Raw genomic sequence first — 16,702 nt, forward strand, 5'->3', positions numbered from 1 at the left:
GATTGTTTCCTTTGCTGTGCAGAAGCTTTTTATTTTGATTTAGTCCAAATAGTTTATTTTTGCTTTTATTTCCCTTGCCTCAGGAGACATATCTAGAAAGAAATTGCTATGGCTGATGTCAGAGAAGTTACCGCCTATGTTCTCGCAGGATTTTTATGGTTTCAGTTCTCACATTTAGGTCTTTAATCCATTTTGAGTTTATTTTTGTGTTTGGTGTAAGAAAATGATCCAGTTTCATTCTTTTGCATATAGCTGTCCAGTTTTTCCAGCACCATTTGTTGAAAAGACTGTCTTTTTCCCATTGGTTATTATTTCCTGTTTTGTTGAAGATTAAGTGACCATATAATTGTGGGATTATTTCTGGGTTTTCTATTCTATTCTGTTGATCTCTGTGTCTGTTTTTGTGCCAGTACCATACTGTTTTTTTTTTTTTGTTGTTGTTGTTTGTTTGTTTTGTTTTAGATTTTATTTATTTATTTGACAAAGAGAGACACAGCGAGAGAGGGAACACAAGCAGGGGGAGTGGGAGAGGGAGAAGCAGGCTTCCCGCGGAGCAGGGAGCCCAATGTAGGGCTCGATCCCAGGACCCTGGGATCATGACCTGAGCCGAAGGCAGACACCTAACGACTGAGCCACCCTGGCACCCTCATACCATACTGTTTTGATTACTACAGCTTTGTAGTATAATTTGAAGTCTGGAATTGTGATAGCTCCAACTTTGTTTTTCTTTTTCAAGGTTGCTTTGGCAATTTGGGGTCTTTTGTGGTTCTATATAAATTTTAGGATTGTTTGTTCTAGTTCTTTGAAAAATGCTGTTGGTATTTTGATAGGGATTACTTTTTTTTTTAAGATTTTATTTATTTATTTTAGAGATAGAACATGAGTGAGGGAGTAGGGGGAAGGGCAGAGGGGGAGGGAGAGGGACAAGCAGAATCCACGCTGAGAATGTAGCCTGAAGGGGGGCTCAGTCCCACAATGCTGAGATCATGACCTGAGCCAAAACAAAGAGTCAGACGCTTAACCAGTGGAGCCACCCAGGCGCCTGATAGGGATTGCTTTGAATGTATATATTGCTTTGGGTAGTATAGACATTTTAACAATATTTGTTCTTCTAATCCATGAGCATGGAATGTCTTTCCATTTCTTTGTATCGTCTTCAATTTCTTTCATCAGTATTTTACAGTTTTCAGAGTACAGGCCTTTTACCTCTTTAATTAATTTATTCATAGGTATCTTATTATTTTTAGTGCAATTGTAAATGGGATTGTTTTCTTAATTTCTTTCCTGCTGCTTCATTGTTAGTGTATAGAAATGCAACAGATTTCTGTACATTGATTTTGTATCCTGTTATTTTACTGAATTCATTTATGAGTTCTAGTAGTTTTGGTGGAGTCCTTAGGGTTTTCTATATAGAGTATCATGTCATCTGCACAGAGTGAAAGATTTACTTGTTCCTTACCAATTTGGATGCCTTTTATTTCTTTTTGTTGTCTGATTGCTGTGGCTAGGAGTTCCAGTACTTTGTTGAATAAAAGTGATGAGAGTGGACATCCTTGTCTTATACTTGACTTTAGGGGGAAAGCCTTCAGTTTTTCACCATCGAGTATGATGTTGGCTGTTTTTTCATATAAGGGAACCTACTTTGTTGAGGGTTTTTATCATGAATGGATGTTGTACTTCATCAGATGCTTTTTCTGCATCTATTGAAATGATCAAATGGTTTCTATTCTTTCTCTTGCTGATGTGATGTATCACATTGATTGATCTGAGAATACTGAACCACACTTGCATCTGAGGAATAAATCTCACTTGATCATGATGAATGCTCTTTTAAGATGTATTGTTGGATTTGGTTTGCTAGTATTTTGTTGAGGAATTTGCATCTATCTTCATCAGAGATATTGGCCTGTAGTTCTCTTTATTGTGTTCTTTTTATCTGGTTGTGGTATCAGAGTACTTCTGGCTTTATAGAATGATTTTGGAAGTATTTCTTCATCCTCTATTTTTTGGAGTAGTTTGAGAAGAATAGGTGTTAACTCTTTTTTTTTTTTTTTAAGATTCTATTTATTTATTTGACAGACAGAGAGAGACAGCAAGAGAGGAAACACAAGCAGCGGGGAGAGGGAGAGGGAGAAGCAGGCTTCCTGCTGAGCAGGGAACTTGATGCGGGGCTCAATGCGGGGCTCGATCCCAGTACCCTGGGACCATGACCTGAGCTGAAGGCAGACGCTTAATGACTGAGCCACCCAGGTGCCCCAGGTGTTAACTCTTCTTTAAATGTTTGGTAGAATTCACCTGTGAAGCCATCTGATCCTGGACTTTGGTTTTTTGGGATTTTTTTTGATTACTGATTCAATTTCATTGCTGGTAATTGGTCTTTTCAAATTTTCTTTTTCTTCCTGCTTCAGTTATGGTGGGTTATATGTGTTTAGGAATTTACCTATTTCTTCCAAGTTGTCCAGTTTGTTGACATATAATGTTTTATAATATTCTCTTACACTTGTTTGTATTTCTGTGGTGTTGGTTGTTATTTCTCCTCTTTCATTTGTGATTTTGTTAATTTGAGTCCTCTTTCTCACTCTCCGATGAGTCTGGCTGGAGTTTCATCAATTTCGTTGATCTTTCAAAGAACCAGCTCTTGGTTTCATTGGTCTGCTCTATTATTTTTTAGTTTCTATACCATTTATTTCTGTTATAATCTTTATTATTTCCTTCCTTCTGCTGGTTTGGGATTTTGTTTGTTCTTTTTCTAGTTCCTTTAGGTGTAAGGTTAGGTTGTTTATTTGAGATTTTTCTTGCTTCTTGAGGTAAGTCTGTATTGCTGTCAACTTCCCTGTTAGAACCACTTTTATTGCATCCCAAAGATTTTGGACCATCATATTTTCATTTTCATTTGTTTCCATGTTATTTTTGATTTTTTCTTTTATTTTTGGTTGACCCAAAAATTGTTTAGTAGCATGTTATTTAACTTCCATGTATTTGTGCTCTTTTCACACTTTATTCTTATGGTTGATTTCTAGTTTCATAGTGTTGTGGTCAGAAAAGATGCATGGTATGACTTCAGTCCTTTTGAAATCGTTGATACTTGTTTTCTGGCCTAACATGTGATCTACTTTGGAGAACGTTCCACATGCACTTGAAAAGAATGTGTAATCTGCTATTTTAGGATAGAATGTTCTGAATATATCTGTTAAATCCATCTGGTCAGTGTATCATTCAAAGCCACTGTTTTCTTGTTGATTTTCTGTTTGGATGACCTGTCCATCCTTGTAGGTGGTGTGTTAAAGTTCTCTAGTATGATTGTATTACTATTTATTAGTTCCTTTGTGTTTGGGTGCTCCGATGTTGGGTACATAAATATTTACAATTGTTATATCTTCTTGTTGGATTGTCCCCTTTATTATCATATATTGTCCTTCTTTGTCTCTTGTTACAGTCTTTGTTTTAAAATCTGTTTTGTCCGATATAAGTATTGTTGCCCTGGCTTTCTTTTGATATCTGTTTGTATGATAAATGTTTCTCTGTCCCCTCCCTTCACTTTCAGTCTGCACATATCCTTAGGTCTGAAGTAAGTCTCTTGTAGGCAGCATAGAGATGGGTCATGTTTTTTAATCTACTCTGTCACCTTGTATCTTTTGTTGGAGTGTTTAGTCCATTTACATGCCATCGTGGTGTGTTTGGTTGACTGGTCCTCGTCTTATCTCTCATAAGACTTTTAGGATCAAGATATTCCTGGCCAAGAAACAAAAGCAGAATTGTCTCATTCCTAGTGAATTTGGATGAAAACTGGTAAAATCAGGTACAACTCCAAGAGGAGGCATTGGAGAAGAACGAAGCTGGGCTTATAAGGGATTGCACATGAGATGACACACACATTTATGCTGCATGAAGGTCATATGCTTGAATCCAACACTATGTAAACGTCACTACTACCTGAACAATAGGCAAGTTTTATCAGGGAGATGATTTTTCTCTGTTACTATGCTTCTGCACCAGTAGGTTGGTTCAGTAATAACATATTTATGTGAGACCTTTTGTTTGAAAAAAAAAAAAAGTAATTATTGATAGATATGTATTTATTGCCATTTCGATACTTGTTTTATGGTTGTTTTTGTTGGGGGCTCTCTGTGCCTCCTGAACCTAGATATCTGTTTCCTTACCCAGATAAGGGAAGTGTTCAGATATTATTTCTTCAAATAAATTTTCTGCCCCTTTTACTCTCTCTTTTTTTTCTGGGATCTCTATAATGTGAACATTTGGTAGAGTCACTGAGTTCCCTAAGTCTATTCTCATTTTGCATAATTTTTTCTCTTACTCGCTCAGCTTGATTACTTTCCAATTCTCTGTCTTCCACATCATTAATTCATTCTTTGCTTTCTCTAGCTTGCTATTTATTCCATCAATTGTATTTTTAATTTCAATTGTTGTGCTTTTCATCTCTGATTAGTTTTTTTGTCTCTGTGTTAAGGGTCTCACTGATATCCTCCAGGCTTTTCTTAAGTCCAGTAAGTGTCTTTATGATCATTACTTTAAATTCTCTAATGGGTATATTACTTATCTCCCTTTGCTTAGGTCTCTTGCTGTGATTTTGTTCTGTTCTTTCATTTGGGACATATTCCTCTGTCTCCTCATTTTGCTTAACTTTCTGTGTCTGTTTCTATGTTAGGAAAGTCAGCTGCATCTCTTGCTCTTGAAAGTAGGGGGCAGGGCTCTTTTATTTTATTTTATTTTATTTTATTTTATTTTATTTTATTATGTTATGTTAATCACCATATATTACATCATTAGTTTTTGATGTAGTGTTCCATGATTCATTGTTTAATCGGAGGGGGAGATGAACCATGAGAGACTATGGGCTCTGAGAAACAAACTGAGGGTTCTAGAGGGGAGGGGGGTGAGGGGATGGGTTAGCCTGGTGTTGGGTATTAAAGAGGGCACGTATTGCATGGAGCACTGGGTATTATATGCAAACAATGAATCATGGGCAGGGCTCTTTTAACAAGGTGGCGCTGGTCCTCTTACACAGGGGGAGTGCAGCCACTGCAGAAGCCCAGCCACCTGGGGCCCCTCTGTGAAGTGTGTGCAGGCAGGGATGCAGTTTTAACGAGGTGCCTGCATCCTCCATAAGAGGTTGGGAGACGGGAGTTCAGGAGATGCAGTGTTGGCAAAGTTTGCACCAGTCTCCTGGGAGAGAAGACCCACAGTGCCAGGACTGAGGTAGGCCTAGTCGGAAGGGTTGGAGCATGGTGTAAAGAAATTAGGTAGTGAATGCCAGCCCTGCCCTGGACCCCATAGGCAGCTGAGTGATTATGCTGGGGGGCAAAGAGAGTGAAAAGGCACTTGCCAGCTCCTTTGTTCCTGGAGTTCCTCAGCTAACTCTGAGATTAGTAATTTAACTCTCCCTTCTGTGTACCCCAGGCATTTTTTCAAATTGCTGCTTGTTGTGCTGTCTCTTTAAGGCAGGAATTCAGCTTCCTATTGCCCTCCAGGCTCTCCCAGAGCCAAGCCGCTGATTTTTAATGCTTCTGGCTTTAATTTCTGCTGGTTATAAGAACTCAAGAAATTCGGCCCCTGTGATTTTCAAAGCCAAGTGCTGTGGGGATTCATTTACCCTGTGTAGGCTCCCCAGTGTGATAGCCTGTTTGTGACCCCTCTGTTCCTGCAGCTCCCTCCCTCCAGTGGCCAGACCCTCCAGTTTAGCTCGCCACTGCATTTCTGCCCTTTATACTCTTTTTAATGTGGCCTCTTCTCTTAGTAGTAGAGTTTGTTCTGCTAGTCTTCATGTTGTTTTCTGGGTTATTTGCACTGATATGAGTGTTACCTAGTTCTATCTGTGGGATGAGGTGAATTTAGCATACTTCTAGTCCACCATTTTCCCAGAAGTGCCCCTACAATTTGTACTTTCTATGAGAGGTATAAAACTGATGACAAGATACAAAATTTGAACTTCAAAAATAGGGCTGTGGGAGTAGACCACGCTGGATGTAGGCCATAAAAGGATGTATTGTATTTAGAGAATTAAAAAATAACAAAATTGGCTAAAAGTACCTTTCATGGTCACCATGCATCAGCAATTCTAATATCATTGATAACATAATCTTCTCTTAGAAAAAAAAGTCTTTTGCTTACCTAAGTCCTAAATAATTCTGCAATTACTATTCAACTTTAATAATATATAATCAAATTAGCATATTTTATTACTTTTCCTTTAGTAAACGTTGCATTCTACATGGAAGTTAATTTCAGAGCTTTCGATTGTACTGTTGGTTCCTGACATACAAGTGGACTTAACTCTGTGCTTTGAGAGTTAGTTATCAATAGTTTGGAATTGTTCAAGCTGCTTTAGGCTCTGTCTCTCCCCACCCCTTCTTTTTTGCCTTCCTACTTTCTTATTAAAATTTGCTCTTGGGAATAATTCTGGAACTCTTTCAAATTAAAGATAAAATGATTGATAAAATTTTGCAATATGCTCAGGGATATTGATACTTTATCAAGTTACACCAAAGGAATGAATATGCTTTTTAGAGTTTCAGATGTCATTTAGCTGGGTGAATAGGGTGGATATTTATAGGAAGAGTAGGGCTCTTCTTCAAGTAACCTTGAACTATAGTGAATTTTACTGCTACCATATCCTCTACTTGCTTTTAAGGATTTTTATGATCATGTGGTTTTCTCTAGCCTTTATATGCATGCTATAGAAGTTATTTTACCTTTTATTTTAAAGGCCATTCTTGTTTGAGCATTAGCAGTGCTGGCATAAGCACAATCCAGGGAAATCTTGGGGACCCAAAGCCTGAGATAGTAAGAATCTACCCTGGGATTCCCTGTGAAAGTGCCCTAATGACTAAAGGTATTTTTTTTTAATTAAAAAGGAGGTATTTATAGAATGCTATCAGAGACACCTAAAGGTCCATAAAGAATGACATTTATATACAATATATTTCAGAGAAAAATCACCCCTTTTCTGTAGCTGAAGTCTTCAAGCTGTAGAAGTTCCATTAAACCCAAAGATATGGTTCATATGGGATAAGTACATGAGGCAATAGAAGACTGTCCTTGTTAGATTCCTTCTCTTCATCTCTTAATAGATTTCAATATCATAGGGAGTCATTGAATTGGAGTTGGGGATCTGTTTATTTTACAATTTACATGGAAAGAAATGGAGAACTTCAAGAATTCTTTGCTTAGGGTACAAATGATTGTATTATATCACTTTTTGATGTTGTAAACTACTTGGTGACTACTTCATTCTTGGAAATATGTAAAATGAATAGTCAACGGGAGGATGCTTGAGTTTTTAGATTTAACATAGAGAAATTGTGTATATTTCTTAACTAGGGACATTATTTCTTCTTTCTGATTTCAGAGAGTAGTTACAAAAGCTCATTGTGTTCATTTTGAGTAATCGGCCCATAATGAGAGAAATCAGCCAGAAACTGCAAGCCAAATGACAGAGATCAAGAGCAAATACTTTAGAATAATGACATCTTTGATAACTCTGTTACACTGGTACCTTTAAACCATGGGAAATCTCTATGGGGAATTAATGAATGATGGGTAATAAGAATTTAAACAAAGAACTTTCAAGAGAAAATCTTTCATGGTAGTTTGGAAACAGAATTAAAGAGACCAAAAGCTAGTCTCTGTGCCAGGTCATATTAATAAAGGCCAAAAGTAGGATCAAAAGGACCAACTATGTGGAGCTCTCTGAGAAACGGGAAGAGAGCCAGCTTCATCAGGGAAGCTATTTGCATTGTAAACTACAAAAATATTGAAAAGTTCGGTTTGAAATGCATAGCGAGACATATATATCTGAGGCTTTTTAAATATCAGTAGAAAAGTAACTACAAACAGTAAATAACCTCCTTAATTTTAAAGAACAAATTGTCTTGTAGTGTTTTTCATAGACCTGTATTTTTCCATGTCAGATGTTATAAATACTACATGTCCTCAAATATTATCTACATATTCAAAATACTAATTAAGAGCCCAAAGTATAAAATTCTTTTTTTAAAAAGATTTATTTATTTATTTGAGAAAGAGATTGAGAGTGTGTGGGTGAGTACGGGGTGGAGGGGCAGAGGCAGAGATAGGGAGAATCTGAAGCAGACTCCTTGCTGAGTGTGGAGCTCGGAAACAGGGTGCGATCCCACCACCCTGAGATCATGACCTGAGAAAAAATCAAGAGTCGGAGACTCAACCGACTGAGCCACGCAGGTGCCCGCCAAGTATAAAATTCTAAGATTGTGATGATGTATTTAAAAAAGTGCTCTAAAATAAATAAATAAATAAATAAATAAATAAATATTCTAGAACATTTAAAGTGTTAGCAGAAAAAAATTTTATTATAGGAGTATATCATTTTAGCTCTTAAATGAATGTTACTATAGAAGTGTGTGAACCCCCAAAAAGTAATAAATTTTTATTGATTCATAAGAATGTTTTATAAATTAAGGACACTAATCTTTGGGGTGTATATGCATTAAAATATTTCTCTATTAATTTTTTTGATAATAGTGGGTATTTATGGGTTTAGTACTTTAGCAAGTGCCAAGGACTCTGCTTTATAATAGAACTACAGCAGTGAGCAAGGATCACATCTGTTAATCTCATAGTCGATTCCTTCACTACTACTTTTTTATGAGCCATCCTGGGAAAGTCCTTCCCCATCCCAAGATTTAATGAATATTTACCTATTTTTTCATCTGGTACTTGTATGAATCCAGTTTTTACATTTAATTCTTTGACATGTTGAGAATTTTTTTTTGATATATGGACCACTGAACTTTCAAACAATTTTAGTAGCCTAGCTCTAAATAAAGTGTTATACATTTATAAGTAAAATATTTAGAAATATTTAGAATGTTTAGAATGTTTTGTCTTACCTATTTCTGAATAGTATATGCTAATATTTCTCATTCTCAACCCTCTTCCTCATTTTGTGGTAACAAATTGGTATGGGGTTGTTGGGAGAACTAGTCATTAGGAAACTGGAAAGCATGACTCAGAGCTTAAGTGTACCACAGCTGAAAAATTCCAGCTAGAAAATGTAATTCTCAATACAGAGCTAGAGCATCTTTAAAATGCAGCCACTCCTGAAAAGTTTAGCTAATGTAAATGGTTTTATTAGACATGACGCATGAAGACTAAATTGGATTTCAGTCCTCATCTTGATTTAGTAATCTCATGTGCAAGTTTATGGTGCCTTTTAATGTGATTAAAGATCTAAATTAAACTTAAGTGTTTATTATTTAATGAGACCATTTTAACAGCCAATATAGAGCTCTTTGCTGATCTCAGGGTCATACAATTCAATTGTTGTCTTCCTAAACCAATTTTTTCTTTTAAAAAATGAGAAGTGATTCGACTCTGCAGGGTATATAAGCAAATGCACTTTTCTGCATATTATGTGACATCTCACTAATGTACTTTAATGGTGAAGAGAGAAGGAAGAAAGCACCAAGTTTGAACTAATTAAAAATGTGAGTTTAATTAATAGAGAGAAACATGATAAGACTTAAAACATATCTGATACCCTTGACTTTGAATAGGACATTTAACCTCTGAATCTTAGTTTCTACATATATAGAGTGGTGATCATACCAGTTTCCTGGACTACCAGTCCTTTGATAAATAAATAAGATAATGCATATGATGGTCTTTTCAAACTACAAGATGTATGCACATTTACTATTGATACTATTAATTTAAATATAGACAGTAACCGAAATGAACATTATGCATTATGTGTCTGCCTTAAAGAACAGATAACTCATGTGATTACAAATGCATTTGAGTACAGTCAGAGTTTTACAAAGTCTGGCTTTCTAAACAGGCCAAAAATTTCTCCTTTAATTCTAATTATTCTAACATGTCTTTGAACTAAGTCACCAACTTTATGAAAAGTTTAAATGTGACATCAAGAAATATTAGCACATGGTATTTCAGTCATTATATGCACAGCAATTAGCATAAAAACTCAATCCTCTCATTTATGTGTCTGATTGTATTTGGTAACTTTGTTTCTGTTCACTTTGTTATTTGTAACTTAGGTTTAAGTAATGAGCAATCTCTTAATTTTTCTATTGAATACTTTCCCATGAAATAAACCATGCTTCTATTTATGAAATTCATGAAAACAGAAGAAAACGTGCAACTCTCAGTCAATTTTGAGTGCAGATGTATTCTTTGCAATTGGTTTTGTTGCACAGTATCTCTGAAATTTTAGGCAAGATAGTTTTAAATGCTTTGTGCCTTAATTTCTTCATCTTAAGGAATGAGGGTAGTAATAAGACCTACTGCACTGGAGTGTTGATAGGACTAAATTATATATTTAGAATATAGACTGGGAAAGAGTAAGCATTCAATAATTTTATTCTTTATTTTTTTATCTTGATTTCCAAAACTGTTAAAAGTTTAAGAACTTTATAAGTTGCTTTGTGTGTGGCCTGTGTAATTTTGAATGCGTAACAAAAGAATGTGCTAATCTTTGGATGAAGCTAATACAAAGTTTCAACCTCAGTGTATACATACATAGGTTAAAGAGGTCTTTAATGAATTATTGATTGTTAGCTGAGCAAGTAAATAACTATAATTTCTGCATATTTACTTATTTGGGGAAAAGCAGATATATTTTATTAGTTTATACTTATTTATCCCAACCATCTCTCTGTTGGTATGCATCTCAGTCAGTCAACAAGAACAGTACAGTTGCCCCTTGAACAACGTGGGGGTTAGGAACCCCAATCCCCATGCAGTCGGAAATCTGTGTATAATTTTTGACTCCCCCCAGATCGAACTGCTAATAGCCTACTCTTAAGAAGCCTTATCAACAACATAAACACTTAACACATATTTTGAATGTTATATGTATTATATACTGTATTCTTACAGTAAAGTAAGCTGGAGAAAAGAAAATGTTACTAAGAAAACTGTAAAGAAAAGATAATACATTTATAGTACCACGCTGTAAAAAATCCATGTATAAGTGGACCTGCATAGCTCAAGCCCATGTTGCTTAAGGGTCAACTATATTTGCTAATTCTTATTGTGTATGAAGTCCACTCCTAGGTGTTCAGATAAGGCAAGAATCAGGCTACTCCTAGGGGCATGTATGTAATTCAGAAGAAGAAAACACCGTTCTTGAGCTACAAGCAGTGTACAACTTACCTGGAGAGACATTACTTATTCTTAAACTGTATGCTGTGGTGTCTTGGTAATTCATAGAAAGAAAAGATGAGTGTAAACTGGACTCGTCAGGAATGTGCCTTGGAGGAACTGCCATTTGAACTGTGTTTTCACTGAAATACAGACATACAATGTATTAGTCTCCCAGGACTCTGATATCAAAGTACCAGAAATGGGGTGAGCTAAAACAACAGAAACTTACTCTCTTCTGGTTTGGAAGGCCAGAAGTCCTAAATCACCATGTCAGCAGGGTTGATACAATGGGGAATCCGAAGGAGAATCTGTTGCACCCCTCTTTCCTAGCTTCTAGTGGCTCCCAGCGATCCTGTCATTCCAAGCTTGTAGCTGCATTAATTCCAGTCTCTGCCTCTGTCTTTACATGGCCTATTTCCCTGTGAGTGTGTCATCTTCTCTTCTTATAAGTACACTGGTCATACTGGATCAGGTGCCCCCTGATCCTAACCAGTATGATGGATTAGGGTACACCTCATCTAGTATGATCTCTTAATTTGATGACATCCACGAAGAACTTATTTCCAAATAAGGTCTCATTCACAAGCACTGGGGGTAAGAATTTGAATGTATCTTTTTTTGTTGTTGGGGGTGTGTAAGGTGGGGGTGTCGGGGTGGGGGACACAATACAACCCACAACATGCAGAGAGAAGAAGAGAGAATATCCTAGGCCAGAAAGATAGTATGAATATAGGCAAAAATTTTTAAAATTTCCCTAATTGTTTCTGTTGTTTACTGGAATTTGACCCCTTTTTATGGTGTTTGGGACATTAACAAATTTGAGTGCTTTCTTTTAAAGGAAAATACTGAAATTTATTTTATATTTAAATCTTGCCGTATAATTGTTTTTGTTTGTTTTTTGTACCAGGATATGATTTAGATGAGATTTTATTATATTTGAATACTGTAAAATTGTCAGGTAATTCTTACTTAGAATAAGACTAACAACAAAATTGAAACAACTCCATTATTTTGCACAGTGTTTCCAGGGCTAGCATTTCCTTATATTTTGGGACATAATTTTGATTGAATTTTTTGATCTGTTCTTCCTATTTCTCTATTAGCAGAGGTTTCTTGATAAAACAAAGCAAATGAGCTTCTAAACATCCCAGGAGAAAAATCTAATCTGAAGAACTAAGTTATCAAAAGAGCAAGCATTATAAAAACTGCATTGAAACTGACAACTAATGTCTAGTCAGAATGAAAGCAAGAACTTGGGAATTCTGTACACTTCGAATTGGAAAATCAATGACAAAATGGCTTAATTTGACTGGATGTGTCAGTTATCTAGTTATTTCTCCTTATTTACAATAGTAAAATGACACCATAGGATTGTGGGTACATCTCTTTCCTTCTATCTAGGTTATAATTGCAGGATAATTTGTCCACACCCCCTTAAAAGATAGTGTGAACCATTGGAAAAACTGAACATGGAAGGAAACAATAGTTAAGTCAATGTATGACTTTGTCTAGCTTTTTGTGTATAACAAACATTTACATCAGGTAATCATATTTCATGAGCTCTGCAATCACAGAAATAAGCCCATATTTCATGAGCTTCTGCAATCATAGAAATGCATTTTTATTTTCTTTAGGCAGTTTAAACCTTTCTTACATAATTGAAAACCCTCAATCAATGCATTTAAGGCCATCTATGAATAATAATCTAATTAAGGAGGAAAATGAGCAGTTAATAAAGGTCAATGAAACAATTAAGTATTCAGTTTTACTCTTGAAGAAGTAATACAATTCCTTTTTATAGAATATGGAGCAAATCATAACAAAAATATTAATTATCATCAAACAGCTAAAGGAAAAAATACACTAGGTCTTTGATATATCAAGAGTACATCAATATGCTAATCAGAATAGATCAACCCAAATGAAATAAATTTAGAGAAAAAAATCAAAGATAGACTTTATTAGACTGTTTGGAAAGAAAGAATTTAAAAATGAAATCCCCTTTATCTATGGAGTGAACAGATATTGTAACTTTCTGTTCCAAGCAACAAACTAAATTAATGGAAAATATCTGCACCCTTTACTAAGACAAGACATTTTACTAGGTGCAATAGCTTCCCCAACTTCACTTTATCTTATTCCCATATATCCATAATTTACATGGAAAGCACTTTGAAAAACAATCTGCAAAGAATGAGCTTCTTAGATTACTGTCTTGTCTCCCTGTGAAAAATGTAATCATCCATAGCAGAATCACTTCTGTCTACAATTCAGTCACTAGAGCTGGAAGGTCTTAAGCCAAGGGCAAACAGTTTTTTTTTTTTCTTTTTTCTTTTTTAAATATCAACCATCTAAGTTCTCATCACTTTTGATTAATATGATATGTGCACATGGAAAAATATCTATGGGCATATTTAGATAGACAGTGACCTAAACCCTGTTATGGTCTGTCTTTGCTACATAAAACCAGGCATTGACTTTGGGCATGTGTTTGATGCATTTGTAAGCATGGGTGGTTATAACAGAAGATCTCCAATAATGAGAAACTCTTCAGCACAGAATTATCAATCCTTCACAGACTTTTAAACATAGGTACAAGTTACCTACACTTTTGGGTTACTGTTGAATTTTTTAGGTTTCAGACAATGGAAGGCTACTTGAAATGAAGTGTACTTCAAGTTTTTTTTTAAGCTTAACTACTTTGAGAAATTGCCAAAAACAAGGAGTAGTTAATAATTTGAATCTTAGAATTTGTCAACACTAACTTAAAAACCACAGAGGTGATATTATGGGTGTGTGTGTGTGTGTGTGAGGGCAGTGGGGGGAGGAGGAGAGTTGTGATAAAATGTTGGGATAGTGCACAAAATCTTGAAAAATCCATCAGTACCCCACCCCCACTCCTTGTCCCATCCCCCTCCTGCCCAGATACACTATAGTATAGAGTATCTTTGATAGACCTTTTACCTTTTGCCTGGAGTCTGATTTTGCTATTACTTACTCTTTTTACCTTCACTTTTTTTTTTTAAAGATTTTATTTATTTGACAGAGAGAGACACAGTGAGAGAGGGAACACAAGCAGGGGGAGTGAGAGAGGGAGAAGCAGGCCTCCCGCTGAGCAGGGAGTCCGATGCGGGGCTCGATCCCAGGACCCTGGGATCGTGACCTGAGCCGAAGGCAGACGCTTAACGACTGAGCCACCCAGGCGCCCCTCTTTCTACCTTCACTTGTTCCATAAATCTCTCTTCTGTGTCTTTTATTTATCTTCTGTTTTCTTGTTCTCACATCATCATTTACTAGTTGTCCTCCCATTTAACATTTACTATATATAGCCTCTTGAACATGTCAGAGTAAAGCACTAAGTAAATCTTGTAAGCAGCCCTTTGGTATGTGCAAAGAAAAAAAAAGATTCTGGATTATAATTTTTTCTCTGAAGTTGAAATTTCTAAATTTAGGGCACATAAAATATTATATAAACATGTAATTGTTATTCATATGATACACTCCTCACACTTTGTATTTAACAAAGGAATTATTGCCAGTGATTTTATTTGGTATAGACAAATCTCTTCAGTCACTGATTTTATAAAACCAGACTAGAGTGCTCTTATTATTTGCTAGAATTGTTATTTTTTTAGAAAAACTCTAATCATGACATGCTTTATAATGGTTTCTTGGGTAGTGAGTAAAAAAATGAGACAGAAAACAAATGTGAGAGTACTCATTCAAAAGTAAATCTTTCAGTGGTTTTACTATGGGACATCTGAAATCTGTTTCTTTGCTATCTCATGTCTATACCACAAATACCTGGCCGATTTGGAACCCTCATGACTACCAAAACTAGATTTTTGATGCATAGAAAGTTTTGCTGGATCCTTACATTCATATATCCAACTGCCTGCTTGACATATCAGCCTGGTTATTTAGAAAGATAGTGAACTAAACAGGACAAAACCAAACCCTCTTGATTCCCCACCCACTCAATCCATCTACCGATACTGCTCTTTTCCCAGGCTTCTTTATGTCAGTAAATGGCACCAGCAATTACCAACTTGCTTAAGCCAAAAATCTAGGTGTTATCTTAGATTTTTCTGACCCCTTCTTCATGTCCATTCTTTAAGACTTTCTTGCCTATTTTACCTCCAGAGTATATCCTGAGTCAGCCCCATTCTCTCCATTTGTGCTACGGCCTGCCATAGACTACTGCACCACCATTTCCTGCCTGGACTACTGTAATGCTCTTCTAACAGGTCTCCCCTCTTCCACCCTGGACCCCTTACTGTCCATAGTCATGTTTTTTAAAAAAAACATAGATCCCACTATATTCCTTCTCTGTTTAAAATCCTCCTATAGTTTCTCATTGCTACTAGAAAAAACCCCTTATTCCTTACCCTGGTTTACATGTTCTGGAAATGGCCTACCTCACCAACTACAACTCACACCATTTTACTCCTTGCCCACTACTTTTTAATTAAATGGGTTTTTCCATTTCTTTTTTACATGCTAATCCTGGTCCTTCTTTAGGCCTTTTTGCAAGACAGTGCTGTACCTGAAATGATCATCCCCTGATCTCTACATAGTACCGGCTCCATCTAATCATTCAGAAGTTAGTTTAAATATTACCTTCTCCAAAACGCTCTCCCTGAGCAGTTTGAAATAGCCACCTAGTCATTCATTCATACTGCAGAGACTAACTAGGGTGTAGTGGTTCCTACCCAAGCAATTAGCTAAGTCAGGTCAAAGTCCAGCCTTCCAGCTAGTAACTCAGAATTTTAGAGCATCATGATAAAATTCAGTGAGAGTGGCTAATCCTTACTCTGGAGTGAAATTTGATTAGTGTTGATCAGTTTAATGATAACTCCATTGTCTTTGCCAGTGTTTGGCTTAGGTGTGAGGAGATGACATCGTCTGAGTCAATGAGGGAGGCATGAGGTAAGGTCTTCTGAGTGTTTCTGAGACTATTTTTGTCATTCTTACCAACTATATGAATAGGGGTCTTGTCTTATTTCAGCTGTTTGTGGTCATAAATGACTTTATGACAAATATATTTGATTGAGATAACAAGAATACAAATTCATTCCTCCCAGATTAACAAATGATTGCAGAGTTCTTCACATATAAAAAGTCTCAGAATATTCATTCATTCACTCTTTCAAGAATTAATGAGCATTTAGAATGAGTCACATTTCATTGATTCACCTATTGGACATAACAACAAGCTAAGTTATTGAGATAACTTTTAAAATGTGAAGTTAAAGTACTAATTAGTGGAATGAGTATTTAGCAATGACCTTGAAGAAGGAAATATACTTGCCAAGCTTCAGGGTTCCTGAAGGACCTTCTTAGAAGTAGTTTCAACTACTTTCCTTCTCAAAGGAGATAAATTCAAACTTGGGAAATTATTGTAATTTCTTTGGTTAGTGCCTGAAATTTTAAAATCATGCTAATTTGCAGAATTAGCAAATGTGGATTTAATGATCTTATCTTCTGAGAGATAATTTGCCTCTGGTCAGTTTCTGTCACAGTTAATCAGCATGTTTTGTGC

Source organism: Mirounga angustirostris, unplaced genomic scaffold, assembly GCF_029215605.1.
Source record: "Mirounga angustirostris isolate CCGP_5_RB_7025 unplaced genomic scaffold, mMirAng1.0.hap1 SCAF_3, whole genome shotgun sequence".
Taxonomy (NCBI): Eukaryota; Metazoa; Chordata; class Mammalia; order Carnivora; family Phocidae; genus Mirounga; species Mirounga angustirostris.